The following is a 22484-nucleotide window of genomic DNA, read 5'->3' as shown; positions in this document are numbered from 1 at the left end:
TTTTGAACCTCAACAGTATTCAAGTCTGAACCGCGATTCACAAACCCTCGGACTCGACCTCTCGGCTGTGTCTGAAACACACCATTCATTTGCGGTTGCTGCTGTATCATTTGTTGAACTCCATTTCCCTGTATTCCTGCCTGTGCAGCCCTTATCTGCATCACCATCATCTTTTCTTTCAACTTTTTCTGCTTCAACTCAATCTCGTTGCTGCAGTATTTCGCATACTGCAGCACCTCATCAATCGGCTTAGCTTGCCAACAGATCAAATGATTCTTAATCATCTGGCTAACCTCCGGTCGCAGCCCTTCAACAAATCTAAACACAAGATGGTTCATATCTTTTGGTTCAATTGTCTCAGTACCACTGTAGTGTTTGAATGCCTTCAACAATCTTTCATAATATGCATGTATCGATTCCTTAACCTCTTGAGATGTCCGGTCGATTTTCTGCCAATCAGTCACTTTCGGCGACACCTTTTGTTTAAAAAACTCAATCACTTTATGATAGTACTTCATCACCTCTTCTGAAGGTGCCCCAGTCGCCTTATCCCTTGCTGGTTCCTTTGTCGGCCAATCAACACTTTTCTTACATTCAAGCCACAAATCGGGCGGAACAATGATCTCAAACAAAGTATTCAAGTCTTCCCAGAGACATTTCGCGAGTTTCACAAACCTGTCTGTCTGTTGATACCACTCGATCGGTTTCTCTCTCAGTCTGGGGTAATCGTTAGTAAAGGATAGAATGTCTCCTCTGGTCCATGGCACATGAACTAGGACACCGCCAGCTGTTTCTCTCATAGGCAATATTTTTACGGATTCCAAATCAGGTGAAGCCTTAGCTTGATTAAATCCTGGGCTAACTCCCTTTCCTTTGTCTCTTTTCTTTGCCCATCTGCCTTCCCATTTCTTCAGTGCCCCCCAAATTTGTGCGCTTTGCAACAACTCTCTCAAATGTGCTTTCATTCCCGCAGACCTCATGTGTTCAAAATCTTTTGGGTCGAAATCGAATCTATAACTTCTTTTCAAATGTTTGGTGTTTGCGATATCGATATTGTATTTGTCTGCCAAGTTCGCTAATCTTTGATGTACCTTGCCTACTTCTTTGGTAATCTTAGGGCATAAGTATCTCAATTCTGCCTCCGTGTATGATTCTAATCTATTTACTCCCATTGTACCTTCCACTAACTCAGCAGCTTCTGCCCCCAGTCTCACGAAGTTCAGGTATTCATCTTGTTTTTCTTTCTCTGGTTCGATGCTAACCGCTGCAGTCTTTTGTGAGGTATAAGTCTTTTCTAACAATTTGTTTAATTGTTGGACTGTAAAACCCTGCAGCGAAATGTTCCCTGCATGTATCATTGGGGAATGTGAAGTGTTCGTACTCGTTGTTTGTGGAGTTAGAACTCCTAACCCTGCTTGACGCATGGCTTCGAGGGGTGCTCCTACCGGACTAAGGTCCATCAAGGGCCTCGGCTGTTCAATAACTTGTTCTCCGGGGGCCATTATCTGTGGAGTTCCCATAGACCCTCCTCTTATCGCCTCCTGAGTCATTACTCCCTGATCACGCATACCTGTTTTGTCTTGTGCATGTAATGGTACTGGTGGACCAACAGTAATTGGTAATGATATAGCAGCGGGTGTCTGACCCGGACCCAAACTCCGTGGAGCAGTAACTCCATTTGTCTGTTCTAAGGTACCTGGGACAGGTACAGCCACTGGGTTATACCCTGGTATCAGCTGTGGCTGTGGTTGCGAAAGAAACTTCGGAGTTGATTCAATCTGTATTAACTTTGGCTTTGTGTATATCGGATCTGGCGGCACTATCAAATTTGTAGTTGTTTCAAGTACTGGGACATCTGGGTAGATCCTTTGTATCTGCGGTGGAGGCTGCAACTGTATCGGCATGTCTGGTGCAGTGGGTACATTGACACCATTCTGTATCGAGACAGTATCATTAGTCTGTACCGTATCAGTAACTCCCTTTTCCTGCGTCTGGTTCCCAGGGTCTGTGTTAGCACTTGGAGCACTGTCGCTCACCACATAAGGTGGCGGGCGATCATGTAACAGCCTGTCCATAAATTCCTCATCATCTGAATCATCTTCCTTTTCCCAAGATCTTTTATTCTCTTTAGATTTGCCTGAGTCTTTGTCTGTTTTACAGGAGGCTTTCTTTCCCTGTGTCTCTTCTCCCTGTGATATTGCTGGGAATAATTTGATTCCATCAACGATTCCCATTCTCCACATTTTGCTCTCGCTATCCCATCTAGCCTCTGCATAAGATTTTTCTGCCCTTCTCCATCTTCTCTGAAACTTTTCTTGCCTCTGTTTAAGAGCCATTAGATCCCAAACTGCTAATGCTTCATACTGTGCTGGTCTCGGAGGTGGTTTCTGTGTACTAAACATCCACCTGAAGTTTTCAAGAATCCTCGTATTGAACGTTCCATATTCTGGAAACGCTAAACATCCCTCCTTCTCTGTTAACTTGCGCCACTGTTTCATCCATAAACAAGGTGCAACACCCTTCTCTTCCATGACTATATAAGCTGGAGTACCGTTGGGTGGTGTAGGCTCCCCATCAGTTGCAACAATATACATGTCTCCTTTCAGAGTGCTCTTGAACGCTTTAACAAAATTAATTTAGCGATTTTCTTTTGTTTTGAATTTAATCAGAATTGACTTAGTTCCCAGGACACTCTTCACCCGCCTTTCTCAACCTATTGCCTCTCACGGACAGCAGCCAATCCGTGCTCGACCCCTCCCGACGATTGACCTATCTCAGCGCGGCACCACTGACGTCACTCTCACATACACACTGCGGCTGACAAAGTCTTGCGGCTCGTCCGCTCCTCACTAAATCCATACAAACCCACACAAACTAATGCAATTATTGCGAGCACCTTAAATGACAACACAAATCTGACGGTTTACTACAGGAAGGGTAACACATTTGCTTTGGAACTTTACAGAGATTTCACTTGAAGCCTCGGCCGCTAATCTCTCCTTATCAGTTCCCGCATACGTAAGCAGAATTCGATCCGCAAACTCTACTCTCGACTTGTCAATGACTCCTTCTAGTGCACTTTAGAATTTGTCAAATCTCCATCGAAGGTTTCATACACACATTATGACTCAAACTTGACTTGTCAACCACGCCCGATTGACCTATTAAACCGCGCAGATTACAACATAAACCACATTTGCCTTCATACTCCGGAGTCTTAGACCTTAACAGGTCCGTACATAAACAACAACCAACCACGTGGATAATTTTGAGCACTAAGCGCCACACTCATATGAAGTACGCCGGCTTCCCTACTTTCATACTGTGGAGTACACCCACTCCTACTAAACAACATATATTTTAACCTAATTACACACGATCCTTCACAATCATCTGCAAAAATGCATAAGCCAAGCAAGCGCAAAACCCTAAGCACATACACTATGGCGCCGAGAACATTCCCAACTCACTTAGGCAGGCTCCGAGATCCCGGGAAAGTCATGGTGGACTTTAGAAACCCATCATACCTTCAATTTGCATTATCACAGAAAACAAAATTAAACAATGAATCTCCGTCGTAGGGCCCCCAAAGGGCCAAACCGTGATCTGCTACCAGAACTGCTAACGCGTCCCTCTATGTTAATTTTATACACATTAGGACTCGTTTTAAGCCGATTAATCTTTTGACCCAGTGGTGAGACACTGTAGAACAAGATAACTAATCAATATGTCGAGTAATATATCAATAAGGTCGCCGATATTTATCACCACAATACACTTTACTTTGGATAAAGACATTAATCAAATTGTCGACGCAACCATGACCTTTCAGCCATGAATAACCACACCTTGTGATAGCATTTTATGAGTTTTATTCCCTATTGATTACAATCTACTAGCAAAGTGTCAATCTCAAAACCAAGAAACATATAAGCATAGTCACAATATGGCAACTATAATAAGACTTCAATAATGCAATGATCACGAATAAAAGGGCATAACATAAAGTAAACATGGATCAGAACACATGGAATATCATATAAGTCTTAGTTCAGCATGGTATAATGTCAGTCACGTCAGTTTGTATCAGTCAGGGTGGTCCACCTATCCTAGCCTCTAATTAGCATCAGCATGTTGGACTTCATGCAAAACAATTTAGAACACCAATTTGGAAAACATCTAACTATGGCCTCTAGTCAAAACACAGCAGTTGGTACCTAGAAAGGGAAAGGAAAAGCAAGTAGACAAATTACAATAGCACTGTCATAATTACCCTCCAGGGATTGAGTCAGCATACAGGATCGGTCTTCGTCTTCAGGACATCAGTCATATCGCCATCAGTCTAACTTAGTCTAGAAAAGAGGGGACACTTTCCCTCATAAGGAGGAGAAGTATAAAAGCAGTCTATGTGTGAGGATAATTTATTAAGTCTCAAAGTCACCAAACAGAGTTTCTGGATAAATCGATAGCATTCCCTACCTAATTCCCTCGTCCCTTCTGTGTCATGAGCTTTTATCCCTTCTTCGCAATACCTTCCCCCAAAATTCTATTGGATATTTGCTAAACCCCACTATCTTTAACCTATCAAATTATACATTAGGTAATCCAAATTGTCACCCCACGATAATTTATAACACTTTGATTGGTCTTCACAATTGACGTCTTCATAGGTGGCACATCCGGGGGTTACTTCATCCTTTGGCACGTATTTCGGGTCATGAGGTTCTTTATCCACGGTTAAATGTCCTTGAATATTTCTCTGGTACACTTTTTGTTTCAAATCTGTATAAAACTTATACTAAGGCAGCTAGCATGCGGATGAGAACAGGGCGAATCTTGCAACATAAAACAAAGGAAAAGAACAAATGCTGGGTCATGGCCCTTTACGAGTCAGCACACTGGAAAACAGAGAAATATGCTTTAATATGAGAGCTACACAGCTAAAATCCTTAACTCATGCTAACTTATGGCCTATGGGTTTTAATACAAATGCAATATTCGTAAGTGTTAATATATTCAATTAATCATGGTGCAAACAATCATTTCTTACAGTCGACATTAGTTTATGTGCACAGTAGTAACTTCACACTTATAATCATGTTGAGAATACATTTAAGCAACTAATATTTATGATCGTTTTTCATATGCAGCATTGTTAGGTATTTATATAAGCATTTTTACATTTAATATATGTAATATCTAAACTACGCTCTCTTAGTGGTGTTCCTAGGGAGGCTCAAATGCCTTTGTAAGTACTTGTAAATGAAGATTGCCTAGAAGTGCAACTTGTTTATTTTTTGTGCGTTTTCAAGCCATCTTCATCTACATAAAGTGGTTGAAGTGCAGAAAAAAAAGAATGGAAACTGTCATCCTGAGTGCCATGGTGAGTGCCGCTGCTGCCCCGTGGCCCAGCCCTCCTTTTTTGCGCCGTTCTCCTGCTCCCTACTTAATGGAGGTCGCATGCAGTGGGTGAGCCTAAGGCAAGCCCGTCTGCGCCTGTCTGTGACCCACCTTCAACCAGCACCTGGACCTCTTGCCCCCCACCGCTACACGCCAGCAGCACTCATCGCACTTATCCCGGGACATGACAACAATTGTAAGTAGGCATCACCAAATGACACCAAGGGACCCTTCACCTGTCGCCACTGCAACTCACCAGCCTCCGCCACTCAAGCCCATCCACGAGGACCCACAAAGCAGAACACAACCTCAGATGTATGCTGATCAACACACGCTCCATCCACAGGCACGCCATCGAACTCTGGAACCTCATTGATACAACATCCCCGGACGTCGCCTTCCACACAGAAACCTGGCTTAACCCATCCTCGGCTCCGGACATCGCCATCGCCATCCCTGGCGGCTACAAGATCATCTGCAAAGACCGCATGAACCGCCCCGGAGAAGGCATCGCCATCCCTGCGCCTCTCCACCAGCACCGAAGACACCACAACCAACATGGAACTCCTCCACTTCCAGATTGGAACCATCCCTAACACCACTCTGCGAGGCACCCTCATCTACAGGCCACCTGGCTCCCACACCCCCGTTCTGGGACACAATCGCCAACCTCGCCACCACCCATGTGCTTGCTTCCAAGGACTACATCCTCCTCGGGGACCTCAACTTCCACCTGGAGAACCCCAATGACAACAATTCCATGACAATGCTCGAAAACCTCGCAAGCCTTGGAGTCAAGCAACTCATCACCCTGCCCACCCACTCTGCTGGACACACACTCAACTCTATCTTCACCTCCAGAAACCACATCTCCATCAGCCACATCACCGAACTCCAATGGACCGACCACCACAGTATCCACTTTACCTTCAGCAAATCCCCGACCGACACCTCGGTCACCTACCCACTGCAGAAGCTGGAACAAGATCACCAAGAACCAGCTATTCACCAGCCTCAATAACTCGCCACCCCAGAAGACCTCAACACAAACACAGCTGTCGAGATCTCAACAACTGGATCTTAGACTGCGCCAACACCATAACCCCCATCAACAAACCCTCCAACAGATGCACACCAATGAAAGCCAATTGGTTCACCCCTGCACTCACGGAGTCCAAACAAAGCTGCAGATGCCTCGAAAGAAAATGGCACACCAACAAGACCCCCACCAACCACGAAGCCTTCAAAAAAGCCATAAACACACACCACCAACTCATCAGTACCACCAAGAGAAACGCCTTTTAGGACTGCATCAACAACAATGCACACAACAGCAAAGAGATCTTCGCAATAATCAGCGAACTGACCAACCCCAGAGCAAACTCCACGGACATCCCCCCCCCCCCACAAGAACTCTGCCACAACCTCTACACCTACTTCCACTGCAAGATACCAGACATCTAAGACAGCTTCCCAGCTTCCCGACTCAGGACCATCCCACGCCCGCCACCGTCATATCCATCACTGAAGTTCCTCCAAACCCCCACCACCTACTCTGCTGGACCAACATCTCTGACGAAAAAACCCTCAACATCATGAACTCCATCCGCTCCGGCTCTACCTCGGAACCCTGCCCCAACCACATCTTCAACAAAGCAAGCAGCACTATTGCACCCAAACTCCGGTACATAATCAACCGCTCCTTCGAAAACGCCACCTTCCCAGAAATCTGGTAACACTCCAAAATCAAGCCCTTCCTGAAGAAACCCACTGTGGACCCAGACGACCTCAAGAACTTCCAGCCCATCTCTCAGCTCCCCTTCCCAGCTAAAGTCAGCAAAATAGCTGTCAACAGGCAACTCACCAAACATATCGAACTCAACAACATCCTGGACCCTTCACAGTCAGGCTTCCGGAGCAACCACATTACCGAGACCGCCCTTCTTGCCTCCACAGATGACATTCGCATCCTCCTAGGTAGGGGTGAGGCCGCAGCTCTCATCCTCCTCAACCTGTCCGCCTCCTTCGATGCCTTCTCCCACTGCACTCTATGGACTCGTCTCCATGATGCCGGCATCTACAACAAGGCACTAGAATGGATCACCTCCTTCCTCTCAGACAGGACCCAAAAAGTCTGACTCCCCCCTTCTACTCAGAGGCCACCAAGATCATCTGCGGCCTCTCACAAGGCTCCTCTCTGAGCCCCACTCTCTTCAATCTCTACATGGCCCCGCCACACACCACGCATTCAACATCGTCTGATACGCCAACAACACACAGCTAATCAGCTCCCTCACCAATGACCCGCACTCAGCCAAAGCCAACTTCCACAACGGAATGAAGGCAGTCGCCACCTGGATGAAGGAGAGCTGCCTCAAGCTAAATACCGAAAAACACAGAAGACATCGGCAACAACCCCTCAGCTTGGGACATCTCTTGGTGGCACACTACCCTCGGAAGCACTCCGGCCCCCACCGACCATACCCGCAACCTCAGCTTCATCCTGGACTCAGCACTCTTGATGAATCGTCAAGTCAGCGCAGTCTTCTCTGCCTGCTTCAACACCATGCACATGCTCCGGAAGATCTTCAAATGGATCCCAACTGAATCGTCAAGAACAGTCACCCAGGCCCTCATCAGCAGTCGCCTGGGCTACGGCAACGCACTCTACGCTGGAACCACCACCAAGGTACGGAAAAGACTGCAACACATCCAGAATGCCTCCGCCTGTCTCATCAAGAACGCCCCCAGACACAGCCACACTTCCGCCCTACTGAGGGACCTGCACGGGCTCCCAATAGACAAGAGAATTACATTCAAACTTCTCACACACGCCCACAGAGCCCTTCACAACGACAGACCAGAATACCTCAACCGCAGACTACATTTCTACACACCCACCAGACAGCTCTGCTCCGCACATCTCACACTAGTCGCCGTCCCACGCTTCCGGAAGGCCACAGCTGGAGGATGATCCTTCCCTCACCACGGTGCAAAGACCAGGAACTCCCTTCCCATCCACCTCAGAAGATCTCCCACTCTGTCACAATTCAGAAAAGACTTCAAAACCTGGCTCTTCATCTGATCCTCTCTGTTAATCGACGACTACTCACTTACTGCCCCCCCCAGTGATTGAGACCCTAGAAAGTGACTAGCTGTGCTTTACAAGTATAGTGATTGATTGATGGTTGAAGGTCAAAGACATCACTAAATCAACAAGATATTCTACAAGTATTTTGCTGTTTTTTTGTCCTTACAGAACTGCATATTAAATAATGCACACACCTGAACTGAAAAATAAATGCAAATTAAACAAATTGGTGGGAAATGTTCTTTTTTCAATTATGAAACATCCATTAGCTAATGTGGTCAGTGCAGATGTTTGTTTGTGAGACCAAGGGGTCACAGAGTTCAATCCTATTAGGCGCAATGTGGAACCGTGACTTGTGTGTTTGTAGTGCTATGAAACCCCAGCCTGTAACAGAAAACATTGTGATTATGTAAGTCACTATTTTAAAATTATATTACACACTGTATAAAATAGGCTGCCACACAATGAGTTCCTGTATATGATAGAAGAAGTGCTTTCAAACAATATATATTAATAATAGCTAATCAGACAGTACCTAGTGCAAACATTTGTAGAAAGTATTTTTAGCTGGATCCCTGCAATTATTCAGGAATTATAATTTATCAAGAACTCCCTCATATTCATGAGGTTGAATCCACAGAAGGTAGTACTGTCTTACCAGAATCGGGTGAGGAATACTATGATTAAGCATGCTGCATTATGCGAGTGAGGCAACTGGATCTGGTCTCTCAACCTATGGGATGTTCAATACAGAATACAATCTTCTTCTGCATTCCCTCATGATGCCCCATACTCATCGTGGTTAGATGTGTTAACGTTTTCGACGATGTACTCGTGTGATTGTATAGTGACACCTAGATCCACTTGAGTAAAGGTCTGCTATTATGTGTATGCCCTGAATCTTGTGCAGGCATCCCATGTTTATCTTAAATGCATTTGTAAGTGTAGGACGTGTGACACGTGTGGTCCTTTACTCTGAGTGTGGCTAAGCCTGAGTAATGGACACCAGTGGGATCCATCAGCGCCTTGAGACCCCCCCAGGTGAGAAATCGTGCTTTACAAATACTTGATTGATTGATTGATTGATGTCCTTGGATTGGCTTGGCAAAAGGTGGAGTGTAAGGACTGTGCTCCCAGACAATGGAAGTTTATTGCGTGTTGTGTTCATGTAACTGAATGGAGGAACTTCAGACCCTAAAGTGAAGAAGATGGAGACAGTACTACCTTTCCAAATTTTATAAAAGATTTTATTAGCAACATGCTACTAACTAGTCTTCCTAAGCACTGCCATTAGGTAGGTTGGGTGCGGGGAGGAGTAGGACTGCAGTCTCTTAAATGATGACGTTTCTAGTTGAGGCCTGGCCTTTTGTCTGTACCTGATTGCTTCTTCGGTTTGTCTGATAAGAGCCATGTGCAAAATCCTCATACCTCTTTGTGCTTTTTTTGTGGGTGCTTGCTCTAGGTTGGACGCAGTCTCAATGCCACCTGCTGTGAGGAGCATCACTTTACTCTAAGGCTGTATCTGGGGCGGGCACTTGAAAGAAGTACAACCCCAAACTGATTCTACAGTATGAGACAATGAATCCACATCCCCTGTCTACAGGTTGAGTATAAAACTGAGATATAAAAAACCCCACTTTGTTCTAGTTTTAAGTCCTTTATGAGCAGCAAAGAGAGTGCACCACAGAGCACTCAAAGAACTGGTGTGCAAGCAGAGCTGGTGTCTGCCTGACATTCGTTTTCCCAGAGGTGAGGAGGCATTACCTGAAGGCTGCACTTTCTGCTGGAGGAGATGGTGATCTGCCCTGGAGCACCTATAAGGCTGCCGGCTCAGTATATCTGGACAAGTGTGTCTTTGGAAGTTGTGTTACACCCTGAGAGAGCTGGCTGCACAGGAGCAAGCTATGGGGGACCTGTGTGTAACCCCCCAATCTATTATTCCCATTCCTGGCATGATCATTGTAAGCCCAGTTGTGGCTGCAACTGTGTGATCTTTGTAGGCTCAGTTGGGGCTGCAAAGGCATGATCATCATATTTCCAGTGGGGGCTAAAAGTGTGTGATCCCCAATCGCCTAGGTGGGGCATGTGACTGCCTATATCACTGTAGAGCCAGATGTGGGCTGCAAATAATGAGATTATCATAGGCATGGATGGGGCTCAACTACCTCCTGTCCATTTGGGATTGCAATTGCTGTGATGACTGTTGCCCGAATCTAGGTGGGACTGGCTTCAACCCAGGCCACACCACCGCTTCTCTTTGAGATTGTTGAATCTGGGTCTGTATATGTTGCAGCACTGTGGAAACAAAGGACTGAGGCACATCAGGCAGATAGAATCCCCCTGTTACCCAGTAAACATGTTGCGTAACGTGGCCCCAACAGAACAGGTGTGGGAGAGCTGCCCAAGGCTGCAATGGAAAATCGAGGTGTTGAATGTGCCATCACAGTATTGCTAATGCTGTACTTCCACTTGATTCACACTAAATGCTGATATTTCTGTGAGGGGGAACCAGCATATAAAGGGCCACCCGGGAAACGATTAGTAGAAAGAGATTGGCGTACCACAAAGATGAACTGCACACAGGGATACTAACATGTATAACTCCTTGCATTGTGTAGTATTTATTCCAGTTGTGTAGTCAAAGGTACTTTCTTTCCTTTGAAATATAAGCACCAGGCTGGGAGTTTATGTCTTTTGCTTGTTTGTTGAGTGCTGAACATGAGTCCCAAACACTACCTCCTTGAGAGTTCTGTGAATGATTGTCCTCACTACCCTAAGAGTCAAGAGAGGAAGATGTTATACTTGGCAATGATTACAGAGGCATAGTATGATGGGCCCCGGACATCTGCAGCAGACAGCCCTAATCCCCACGGATAGAGCCCAGTAGCCCCTGTCTACTCTGTGGCTCCCGAATGGCGTCTGACCTCTTCTGGACTTTGCATCAAAGAATGTAACCCCACACTACCAGGTGCATGTTGTTTACCAAGCCACTGATGCATCTGGACCCTTATCCTGTCTGTAGAAGATCTGTTACCATGCTTCGGCTGCCTGGCCAAAGCTATGTGCTTCTCCATGCATGCATCTGTTACAGAGCCAGTCCTGCACAGTGCATTTTCAAGCTTTTGAAATGGCTGATCTGCAGATTTCATAATCAAGCCCATTCTGTACCTAGCCTTCTTTGAAGTTAGTCTTAAGAATCATTAACTGTTAGACCTGACAGTCTTAGGGTGGTCACCCCTAACTTTTTGCCTGCCTCCCTCCACTTTTTAAATACTGTTTTTGCTGGTTTTAAGACTCAGCGCATTTTACCACTGATAACCAGTGCTAAAGTGCATATGCTCTCTCCCTTTAAACATGGTAACATTGGATCATACCTAATTGGACTATTTAATTTACTTAAAAGGCCCTAGTATAGTGCACTATATGGGCCCGGGGTCTGTAGATTAAATGCTAGTATTGGGCCTGCAGCACTGATTGTGCCACCCACTTAGGTAGCCCCTTAACCGTGTCTCAGGCCTACCATTGCAAGGCCTGTGTGTGCAGTTTTGCTGCCAATTCGACTTGGCATTTAAAAGTACTTGCCAAGCCTAAACCTCCCCTTTTTTGACATATAAGTCACCCCTAGGTTCTGCCGTAGATAACCCATAGGGCAGGGTGCTGTATAGGCAAAAGGCAAGACATGTACTTATGTAGTTTACATGTATTGGCAGTGTAAAACTCCTAAATTCGTTTTTACACCGCTGCTCCCTTCATAGGCTAGCATTGGGGCTGCCCTCATACATAGTTTGAGTGATAGCTGCTGATCTGAAAGGAGTAGGAAGGTCATATTTAGTAAGGCAAGAATGGTGATATAAAATTCTGCTAACTGGCGAAGTTGGATTTAATATCACTATTTTAGAAATGCCCCTTTTAGAAAGTGAGCATTTCGTTGTACTTAAATCTTTCTGTGCCTTACAGTCCATGTCTGGCTGGGTTTAGTTGACAGTTCCTTGTGCATTCACTCAGACACACCCCAAACACAGGATACTCAGCCTCACTTGCATACATCTGCATTTTGAATGGGTCTTTCTGGGTTGGGAGGGTGGAGGGCCTGTTTTCACACAAAGGACTGTCACACCCCCTTCTGGGACCCTGACAGACAGGACTGAACTGAAAGGGGACCTGGTGCACTTCTAAGCCACTCTTTGAAGTCTCCCCCACTTCAAATCACATTTGGGTATATAAACAGGGCCTCTGCCCCTACCAACTCAGACACTTCCTGGAGGAGGAACCTGTAACCAGAACCTGCATCCTGCCATGAAGAACTGCCTGGCTGCCCAAAGGACTCACCTGACTGCTTTCTGTGAAGGACTGCTGCCTTGCTGTTGCCTTGCTGCTCTCTGGCTGAGGTGAAGAAGTGCTCTCCAAGGGCTTGGATAGAGCTTGCCTCTGGTTCCCTGAAGTCTCTTCAAGAAGGACTCCTTGTGTGGTGAAATTCAATGCACAGCCTGCCAGAAACGCCGCACAGTCTGCCCTGCGGTGAAAATTTCACTGCACGCCGAACCGGAACAACGCAGCCCGACTTTGCAATGAGAAGATTGACGCAGCACCAGCGTAGCGATCGGAAATTCGACTCGCGGCTCACTGGATCAACGCACACCTGACCCAGAATGACGCAGCCCGACTTCCAGAGAAGAATCAACGCCGTACAGTAAAAAATTAGACGCAATGCCCACCGGATTGACGCAGCTCCTGTGACTTCATCCTGCCAGCGCAGGAAATCCACGCACCGATCCTGGGGCATCTGAAAAACCCCGCAACCCGAAGAGGATCCATAACCGAGCGCCGGAAATCAACTCACAGCCATCCCTGCGTGAAAACGAAACAACGCATCGCCGTGTGCGGCCCGAGAAATCGACGCACACCCCCTTTGTTTCCACGCATCTCCTCCTCTGCGGTTCTTTGCAGAGATTTTTCATGCGAACCAGGTACTTTGTGCTTGAAAGATACTTTGTTTGCTTTCAAAAGACTTAAAACACTTTATATTACTTTTCAGTGACATCTCAACATGTACTTATTGCATTTTAATCGTTTTGACCTGCATCTTATCAGATAAATATTATATATTTTTCTAAACACTGTGTGGTGTATTTTTGTGGTGCTATATGGTGTTATTGTATGATTTATTGCACAAATACTTGACACATTGCCTTCTAAGTTAAGCCTGACTGCTCAGTGCCAAACTACCAGAGGGTGTGCACAGGATAATTTGGATTGTATGTGACTTACCCTGACTAGAGTGAGGGTCCTTGCTTGGACAGGGGTAACCTGACTGCCAACCAAAGACCCCATTTCTAACATTAACTTTATTTAGAACCCAAATATAGCTACAATATCTGTCTTTCAGGGTGGCTTCACTGAGATGTTCCCCCTATTACCTCAATAGTTGTGAGTGGAATTTTCTAGACATATTTACACATGCTTTTTGACCTGCAGAAAGGGATTCTCTGACTTTGTAAAAGTGTGCCTTTGATGCAGTAGAGATAAGGGCTGCTACTGTGATGTCACAATAATGGTCTAAGAGTGACCATGCTTTCATTTATAATGTATTAAAGATTAACAGTTAAGCTGTAAAGTGGAGCCTATATCGATATGCATTCACTGTAGATTCATTATTTTGTATGATGTTGTATAGCCCTAAAACTTTAAGTATGATCAGTCATTTTGATTTTATGTGATACCTTAGGATGCTAATAATTGGATTTTACCAAAACGATAATTAATTTCTTGCAAATAATGTTGAATGTCATATGTTAATGATCGATTAATGCAGTTTTTTGTTACACTTAATGTTATGATTTTACAAGTTATTTTTCATTGCTAATCAATTGTGATATGAATATTTTTCATTGCTAATCAATTGTGATATGAATCAATATTGAGATTTTCTAATGAGAACATCATGAATTTTATGTTTACGTGTTTTATTCAACCTAAAATAGAGAGTGTCACATAAATCTATTTGCTTAGCTTATAGTAATTTGTTAGAAATGTGAGAAAGCTGTCTTTATTTTGTTAGTGTGTCATTCCTTTCACATTTTGTTCCCTTTAAATGTTAGTTTCAATGTAGACATGCTATTGATTTACACATAGAGAGCCTGAGAAAATAACCTTGATTCCGGAACATAGATATATACAATTGTTTCAGATTTATTTTTACAGGAGAGGAAGATGGATGTCTTTCCCATGTCGGCAATGGGAATATTTGACAAGGTGTCAGATGCCCAACACATGATGGATTTTGATTGGGTAGTGGAATTTTTTGATTGCCTTAACATGAACATTACATTACACTACATTTTGCCTTGCTTGAGCATTCTTCGATTTGCTTTCCCCCTGGACACTTTGTTAGTCCAACTTTTGATTTTCTTCCTGCACCTTCTCTTTGCTGGCTGACTAGAGACTTTACTGAGCTCCTTGCTCTTGTCACTATTGCTGGTGACTTCTGCTTGGACTTTCTATGGACTCTAAGAAGTACAGACCTCAATGGGCTTGTTCCACACCCTTCTTAAAAGCTGTTAGAAGATTTAGGGGGTCATTACGACCCTGGCGGCCGGCTGTAAGTTGGCGGTAACACCGCCAACAGGCTGGCGGTGTTCTGCCAGCAATTATGACCGTGGCGCAAAAGCCACGGCCATACCGCCGGCCCCTCCACTTTACCGCCAGGTTTCCGCTTGGCGATTATAATCCCCAGGGCAGCGGTGCAAGCTGGGGATTATGAGTCCCCGACCGCCAGCCTGTCCGTGGCGGTAAACACCGCCATTGAAAGGCTGGCGGTAAGGGGACTTGGGGTGCCCCTGGGGGCCCCTGCACTGCCCATGCACTTGGCATGGGCAGTGCAGGGGCCCCCAGGCATAGCCCCGTCGCGCATTTCACTGCCGAATTCCAGGCAGTGAAATGCACGAAGGGTGCTACTGCACCCGCTGCACATCAGCATTGCTGCCGGCTCTATTACGAGCCGCCAGCAATGTTGATGTGACTTTTCTGCTGGGCCAGCGGACGGTAACACTAGTAAGTCGTAATAGGAAGCCAGAACTACCGCCAGCACTGGTGGTATTCGGGAGTCCACAGCCTCGGCGGTCTTCTTTGAAGACCGCTGAGGTTGTAATTTCGGGCAGTGAAATGCGTGACGGGTTCTACTGCACCCCGCTGCACATCAGCATTGCTGCTGGCTCTATTACGAGCCGGCAGCAATGTTGATGTGACATTTCCTATAAATGTCATAATAGGGAGCCAGGAATACCGCCGGCAATGGCAGTATTCTGTCTCCCGCGGCCTGTTTTTGATTTTTGACCCTGATTGAGAAGACTCTTGATCAAGCTTCTAACACTCTCTATTTTACTTACTTTTTACCAACCTTAATTAGTCTCTGTTTGGCCCAGACTTCACTTTCTCAAATACTTTTTGTCCTATTTTTCCATTTTACGTTTTGCCCTTACATTTGTTAGCCCAGCACATGTCAGTTAGTGATTGGTCCTTGTAGAGATTTTTCCTTTGGGTTTAAATTAACCTTGATGTATTTTGGTTCTCTTCATGTTAATGAGGGATGGTCAGTGGTTGTTTTCTGACCACCATGTAGTCCTTTTGTTATTCTGTGACACACTAATAGAGTGCTTAGTATGTTTAATGTTCATTATGTTCCGTTTCTTTCAATGCCTGGGACACCCCATGGTGATTTTGCATGTTCATAGGTTGGTCTTGAAACTTGTTGACATTAACCTGGACATTAGCTTGTCATAAAACCTTTCAACTTTATTGTGACTTGGGTTTTCCTTGCGTGGCCATATTGGTCATACTGTAAATGCTAAATGGTTTGTTGATTTGTGATGCCCTTATCCCCTACCTCCAGGTAGGGTGAAAAGGTGTGTGGACCTCGTTTAAAGCATACCTAACAACAAGGAAATGCTTCATCACCTTTGCACCTTCTAAGTGGCCAGAGAAAGACAAAGTTGGATAAAGATGAAAAATGGCCCTCTGTGACTCATCCTCTTGTTCAGATCTAGTTTATGGTTACAAAACTGGTGCTCATGAAGGTCCTGATTTACAAAGAGATTGGTTCAGTGCAGGAACTGTGCTCGCTTATGATTATTCTTACTTATCTTTGTGAGTCACAAAGAATTATAGGAGTAGTCCTAGGAACTACGCTACATGTACATTTCCAGGAGTATTTACGTGTATAAAATGTATACATTCAAATTTTCCACATGATACAGAATGCATGCGCAAATGTACATGAAGTACATGAATACCCTCAAATTAACACATCTTGGGATGTTTTCCTACCTTTGCAAGTAGACCTACTCAGAAATGGCCACAACCCACCTTCTATCCATATATTTTCAAATTATGAAATTACAGCCATAGGAGATGAGGTACAGCATTCACAAATGAGGAATTTATCAATCCAAACTGGCAATGTTCCAGACCCTAGTCCAACTTAGGTGCTCAAAATGTTTTGTGAATGAGGTTCAGAGAAGTTAACCAAATACAATGATACTGTCCTCCTCACTTGAGTGTCCCACCTAATGTACAGTCTGGCTATGAGTCACACAAATTGAACCCTGCCTGCTATCAGTGATTAACAGAGACAAGTGGAAGGGCTGAGTGTGTCAGCGGAATTGGCACCATATGTACATTAAGAAGGCTCTGCTTCCAAGCACTCAAGTATTGTCTAGTTCAAGGGTCTCAACCCTTTTATATAGTATACTCCAAAGCATTCCAAACTACTAACAGATACTGCTGGTGTAACGCTAGTATGACCATGTCAGGCAAGGTACATTCAGGCGTATATTCAAAATGATCATTAATTATAACCCTAGTGCATCAAATAAGACAAACATAATGTACTAGAAATCATTATCATTCTGAAATGCCTCTTCATGAGTACTAAAAGTAATAGTTACAGCAGCAAATGCCCCCTGGGTATAGGAGATAAAATTAGCAAGAAGAACCCCAATCCACAACATAGCATGACTTAATATTCAGCCATCAACTTTAAATACAGAGCTCCTTTTTGGTTTTGATGTTTTCTATTTATTAAACAAACGTACCCCCCACAACAAACAATCATAGTTTTCTTTCAAAACACAATTGTGCCTCAAAATATTAGTTTCCATTTTTAGAAAACTCACATTTTGTCCTCACGCTGCATAATGCCGTTTTCAATGAGTACTCATATGTATAACTTAATTACAGTGGCAAATTTGCCTTACCTGCACATGTATTACCATCACTCCTCACTATTAAGCCAAAGGTGGCTACAATAAGATCAAGCATGTCCGAAGTATGCCAAAAACGGCCACACTTATTCCAGGACTGGACAGAATACCAGGATTCCTAGAATAAGTCGAGGATGGACATTATTACGACAGACGTGCCAACCAGTGGTGAAAATGCATAAACAAAGTATGGGAGCTGTGATCCAGACCTCAATGGTGGCGGGGTAAAAAATGTGGGGGCTGTCAGAGACGTGGGTAATAAAAACAAAACATTCTGTAACTACTTTGTAGGCTTTTTACCTGCATGTAACTGCATGTAAAATATAATGCAGACATCTTATAAGAAAAATGAAAACAACTTGAAATTATGCATTTTTGTCTGGTAGGAAGGCTCTGTTGGTGAATGTGATTTCTTGAAATGTCTGGTGGTGTACCTGGACAGTCACTGATTTGAATCTTGGTCAGTGCACTGGGACAATAGTAACATCTATTTACGAGGCTAAGATGTCCATGCCTGTGATAGAAAGCACTGTGAATATGTAAATAAGAAATTGAAGCCTATGTTGGTGCCCAGAGCATCATTTAGATTTGCCCATTAACCAATTGCACACATTTACATTTCTTTTAGGTAGCAGGCACCCTGAAGAGAAGGCTTGTCTCTTCTTTAGCTGCCTCTCCCTTTTCTCACTTCACATTGGAGGAGATTCTCCTGCTTCCCTTTCAACTTGTGGCAACTCAACTATTCAAGAGCAGTTATTTTTCAATATAAAGTAAGGAAACTGTTTTGATCAAATTAATAGAGTTTAGTAACTTCGTTCCCTTGCCCATTTCGATCTCTGGTGCCCAGCATTATGTAAGAGAAGGCCACAGTTATAGCATGGTAGGCCATGTTTAGGCTACAATAGGTCTAAATATCTAAACATGTGTATCCCTCACTCATTGCCTATCACAGACAGGGATGCACTATGGGGCTGATGTACAAGAAAGTGGTGCATCGGTCCTGATGCCCCACTTTTCTTGCATCCTTCCTCTCCCTCCTAACAACACCATGGTTGCACCGTATTTACAATACAGCGCACCATGGCGGTCATTACCACAACAGCGAGCAAGTTAGGGTACGTGTCTGTGCGTGAGCGAGTGGGGGTGCGTGTCTGTGTCCGAGCGAGTGGGGGTGTTTTTATGTATGAGTGCAGTCGGGTGGGGGGGGTGTTTTCTGCAACTGTGTGGCCATGTGAGGATGCGTGTGCATTCCCGCCAGGGTTTATCGTGGCGGGGCGACCGCCGCAAAAAGCCTGGCGGTGTGCTGCCTTGTAATATGGCCGGTGGTCTCAGGCATTCCGCCGGCCTGAAGAAGATCACCACCGGCTGTGGTGGTCCACCTGCACCGGCGGCACAAGCGGCGTTGTGGCAGTTTGGCATCAGCCAAACCTCCAAACTCATAATGTGGTGGTCTTTATCAGCGGGACCATGGCAGTAAGACTGCCACTGTGAGTGTGGCGATCTTAAGACCGCCATACTCATGAGGAGGGAATGAATGAGTGAGTTCTGCTGGAAGGTGGGCTTTGAGGTTACTGCTGAGGAACAGTGAGCCTGCCTGTCACATGTGTGCACACATGTGAGGGCTGCATATGGTAGACTCCTGTTGTGCACAGCTCAGTAACTGTACACAAGTAGCCTGACACAGATTGGACTCTGCAGGATTATATTTTGACATGTGGTAAGCCTCATAAGGTTAGTGTGCACTCAAACAGAAAGTCAGTGTTACTGTCTTATCTGCAGTGACCCTCCATTATACACCTTTGGGATAGACTGCCTTAGAGTGCAGCTTTAACTCTCTTTAGCCTACAGAGACCAGTGACATATCGAGTTGGGGTGTAACCTGTGCGAGAACATCAGTTCTGCAAGTTTCAATAAGATATAAGTGCAGCTTATGGGTCGTCCAAGATTGGCATATTTCTCTGCCTCAGCTGAGGATCAGAGTTCAGGCCTTTTGTTGCTTTGCTGTGCCAAATTAATTAAGTTTCTCTCCAGCAGCAGGAACAAAGGCCTCCCCACACAAAGGGAGGAATTAACATTATTTCACTCAGCTCTTGAGGAGTAAAGCAGTGAGAATGAAGGATCTGCATCTGTCAATCAGCTGTCACACTGTGCCAGGGATGTGGTCAGCCCAAGCCTATTGAACAAAGGAGGGAGCTCAAGCCTCTACAGCCAACACAGGAGGTGGCTCCCTATGAGGATTTGGTGGGAAAGGCCCTGGCAGTGATGTTAGTAAGGGGCAGAGCTGAGGACCCCAGCGCAGGTATAACTAGTGTCTCCTGGGTGACACCATTTTGAAATGTCCCAGCAGTCTGTGCAGAAGAGGTAATTGAGCACCTCAAGTTGCCTCGCTTCTGAAACCTTTCGCTCCACTTCATCCTATGCAAAGGGGAGAGCTCTCGCTTGGTTGTGATTTTCTACTGGGACTGGAGGCGGCAGCCATGGACAACTGGAAGGAGGAACCCCCTGATATCCATCTGGACTCCCCATCGATCATGGAGCGCATTTAGCTCTGCTGCCCATTTGCTCAAACCTCCCAGAGTGGGCCAGGGCCTGGCGGTCTCCGCAAGAAATCCTTTAAATTATGAGCCCTGGGAGGGCCGTGCGTGGAATACCTTTCCCAGAGACCTGGAGGACTATGGACCCCTACCCCAGGCCGTGCTGGGACTCCATCCTCAGACTCCGGCCATTGGAGGCAATCAGGGTAGCTCCGTTGGCCCCCCACGACGAAAGGAGGAGTGGTCCAGGACTCCATCCCTGGACATCGTCACCAATCAGATGCAGGGAGAGCACCACTGCCCTCCCTTTGGTAGTGGCAGGCCTGCCCCGCTCCCCGTTCCCATGTCTGAGGGGAGCAGGAGGCTGGAGTGGACAGGGCAGAAGAGACCTGCAGGGTCCCAAAACTCTTGTGCTTGCGTGGAGAGCCACAGAGATAGTGAGGGCTGGGCTACCTTAGCAGCCCGCACCCTGGAGAGCACACAGCTATGCCCAAGTTCGGCAGAGCACTCCTGAAAATAAAATGGAAAGAAACAAAAAGGAGAGTAAACGTCGTATGAAGCCACAAGGCTACATCAAAGGAGTGATGAAGCTGCTTGTTAATATGCACATTTCTCAGAGGAGTGCCCCATAATGCCCTGCAGGGCCTGTTCACCAGGGTGGTTGGGCCACCACTGAAAAGGAAAAGAGAGCTCCCACAAGGAGGCCCCAAACACCCTGTTATAAAGTACAGACCCTAAGTGTGAAGGGTCCCCAAACGAAGAGCCAACCCAGGATTCTGCTCTTGTCTTTAGGCACTCCCAACAGCTAGGAGTGCTCTCTATGATTGCAGTTACTGTGGCCTGAGAGTTGTACAGCGGCTTCTAGGGGTGAAGTGTATGGTTACATGTTTGATCCAGTGTGATCAAAAACACACAGACATGTGATGATCTTTTTAATATGCTTCATTTAAATAATGTTGACAGTGATTACTGATCAAATACTGTATATATTATTTATTAACAGTACTGATCAAAATGTATATGCTTCATTAAAACAAATACCAAAAATCCTGAGACAAAATTGCATTCTGGACCCCTCGCAATCCGAATTTCTGTCGACTCATAGTACAGAAACTAACTTAATGGCTGTAACAGATCATATCAGACTAGCCCTGGACTGTGACACACCAGCACTGCTGGTGTTGTTAGATTTATCTGCTGCCTTTGACAGTGTCACATGTCACACCAGAAGCTTTTACAAAGATTGCAAGACTGTGGAATCCAAGGGATGACCCTGAATCGGTTTGGGGACTTTTTAAGAAATAGTACTCTAATTATTTCTTCAGGACCCTTTAAATCTCTAAGTAACTAACTTGATAAGGGAGTGCCACAGGGCTCTCGTCTACAGTAAGCCCTACAGTTTTTAACATTTATGTGGCTCCTTTAGCAAACATTGTCAGCGCACAAGGCGTGGAGATACAGCCATGACATGCAGCTGGTCATCTCATTCAACAAGGACCCAGCAATAACTAAACAATGCTTCCTATCAGGTATGAAAGTATTTGCTACTTGGGTGTCTAGCAATTACCTACAATTGAATGCTGCCAAGACAGAGATATTATTGTTTGGAAAAACCCAACTCTACTGGGTAAACGACTGGTAGCCAGCTGAATTAGGTGCTGCATCCACCCCAAAACAAGTAGTGAACAATTTTGGCTTGCGTCTTGACAATACGTTGATCATGAAATACTAGGAAATTGCAACAACCAGCCCTTGTTTTCACATATTGCATATGCTAAGGAAAGCCCTCCCTCTCCTACTAATGACAGCTAGGAAAACATTGGTGCAGGGGCTTATAATTAGCAGGCTGGACTATTGTAATGTCCTGTTAGCCTCTGTAATGAGAGCTTACTTGCTAAACTACAAGTAGTTCAAGATACGGCTGCCTGTCTTATCTGTAACTTGTCATATGGAACAGCCTCAGCTCCCTTTTTGCAATCACTTCATTAGTTACTGATGAGGAAAAGAGCATTTTTCAAAATGTGCTGCCTTACTCACAAAGCTTTAAAGGGTTCTGGTCAACAGGATCTTTCTCAGAAGCTCTTGCCTTACTGTCCTATTAGGCCCTTACAATCTAGTGAAAAGACTTTCTTGACTATTATCCATATAAAAAATCCAAAGCAGGGGTCAGAGCTTATTCTTACCTGGCCCCTTATTATTGGA

General features: G+C 45.2%; 1 protein-coding gene across 7 annotated transcripts in view; it reads right to left on the bottom strand.

The window, feature by feature from the left end:
• Nucleotides 1-22484, bottom strand: part of LOC138282727 (uncharacterized) — a 390534-nt gene that overhangs the window by 150177 nt on the left and 217873 nt on the right. Inside the window, exon 4 of one of the 7 annotated variants that reach the window (XR_011200990.1) lies at nt 3864-4898. The exons of the other annotated variants lie outside the window; for them this stretch is intronic. The gene's annotated coding sequence lies outside the window, so the exon portion shown is untranslated. Of the gene's footprint in view, nt 1-3863; nt 4899-22484 lie in introns of those variants that run through there. 7 annotated transcript variants of the gene reach the window in all.

Source organism: Pleurodeles waltl, chromosome 2_2 (assembly GCF_031143425.1).
Source record: "Pleurodeles waltl isolate 20211129_DDA chromosome 2_2, aPleWal1.hap1.20221129, whole genome shotgun sequence".
Lineage (NCBI taxonomy): Eukaryota > Metazoa > Chordata > Amphibia > Caudata > Salamandridae > Pleurodeles > Pleurodeles waltl.
The sequence above is the reverse complement of the archived record's forward strand: the minus strand, read 5'-3'. Positions and strand labels throughout refer to the sequence as shown.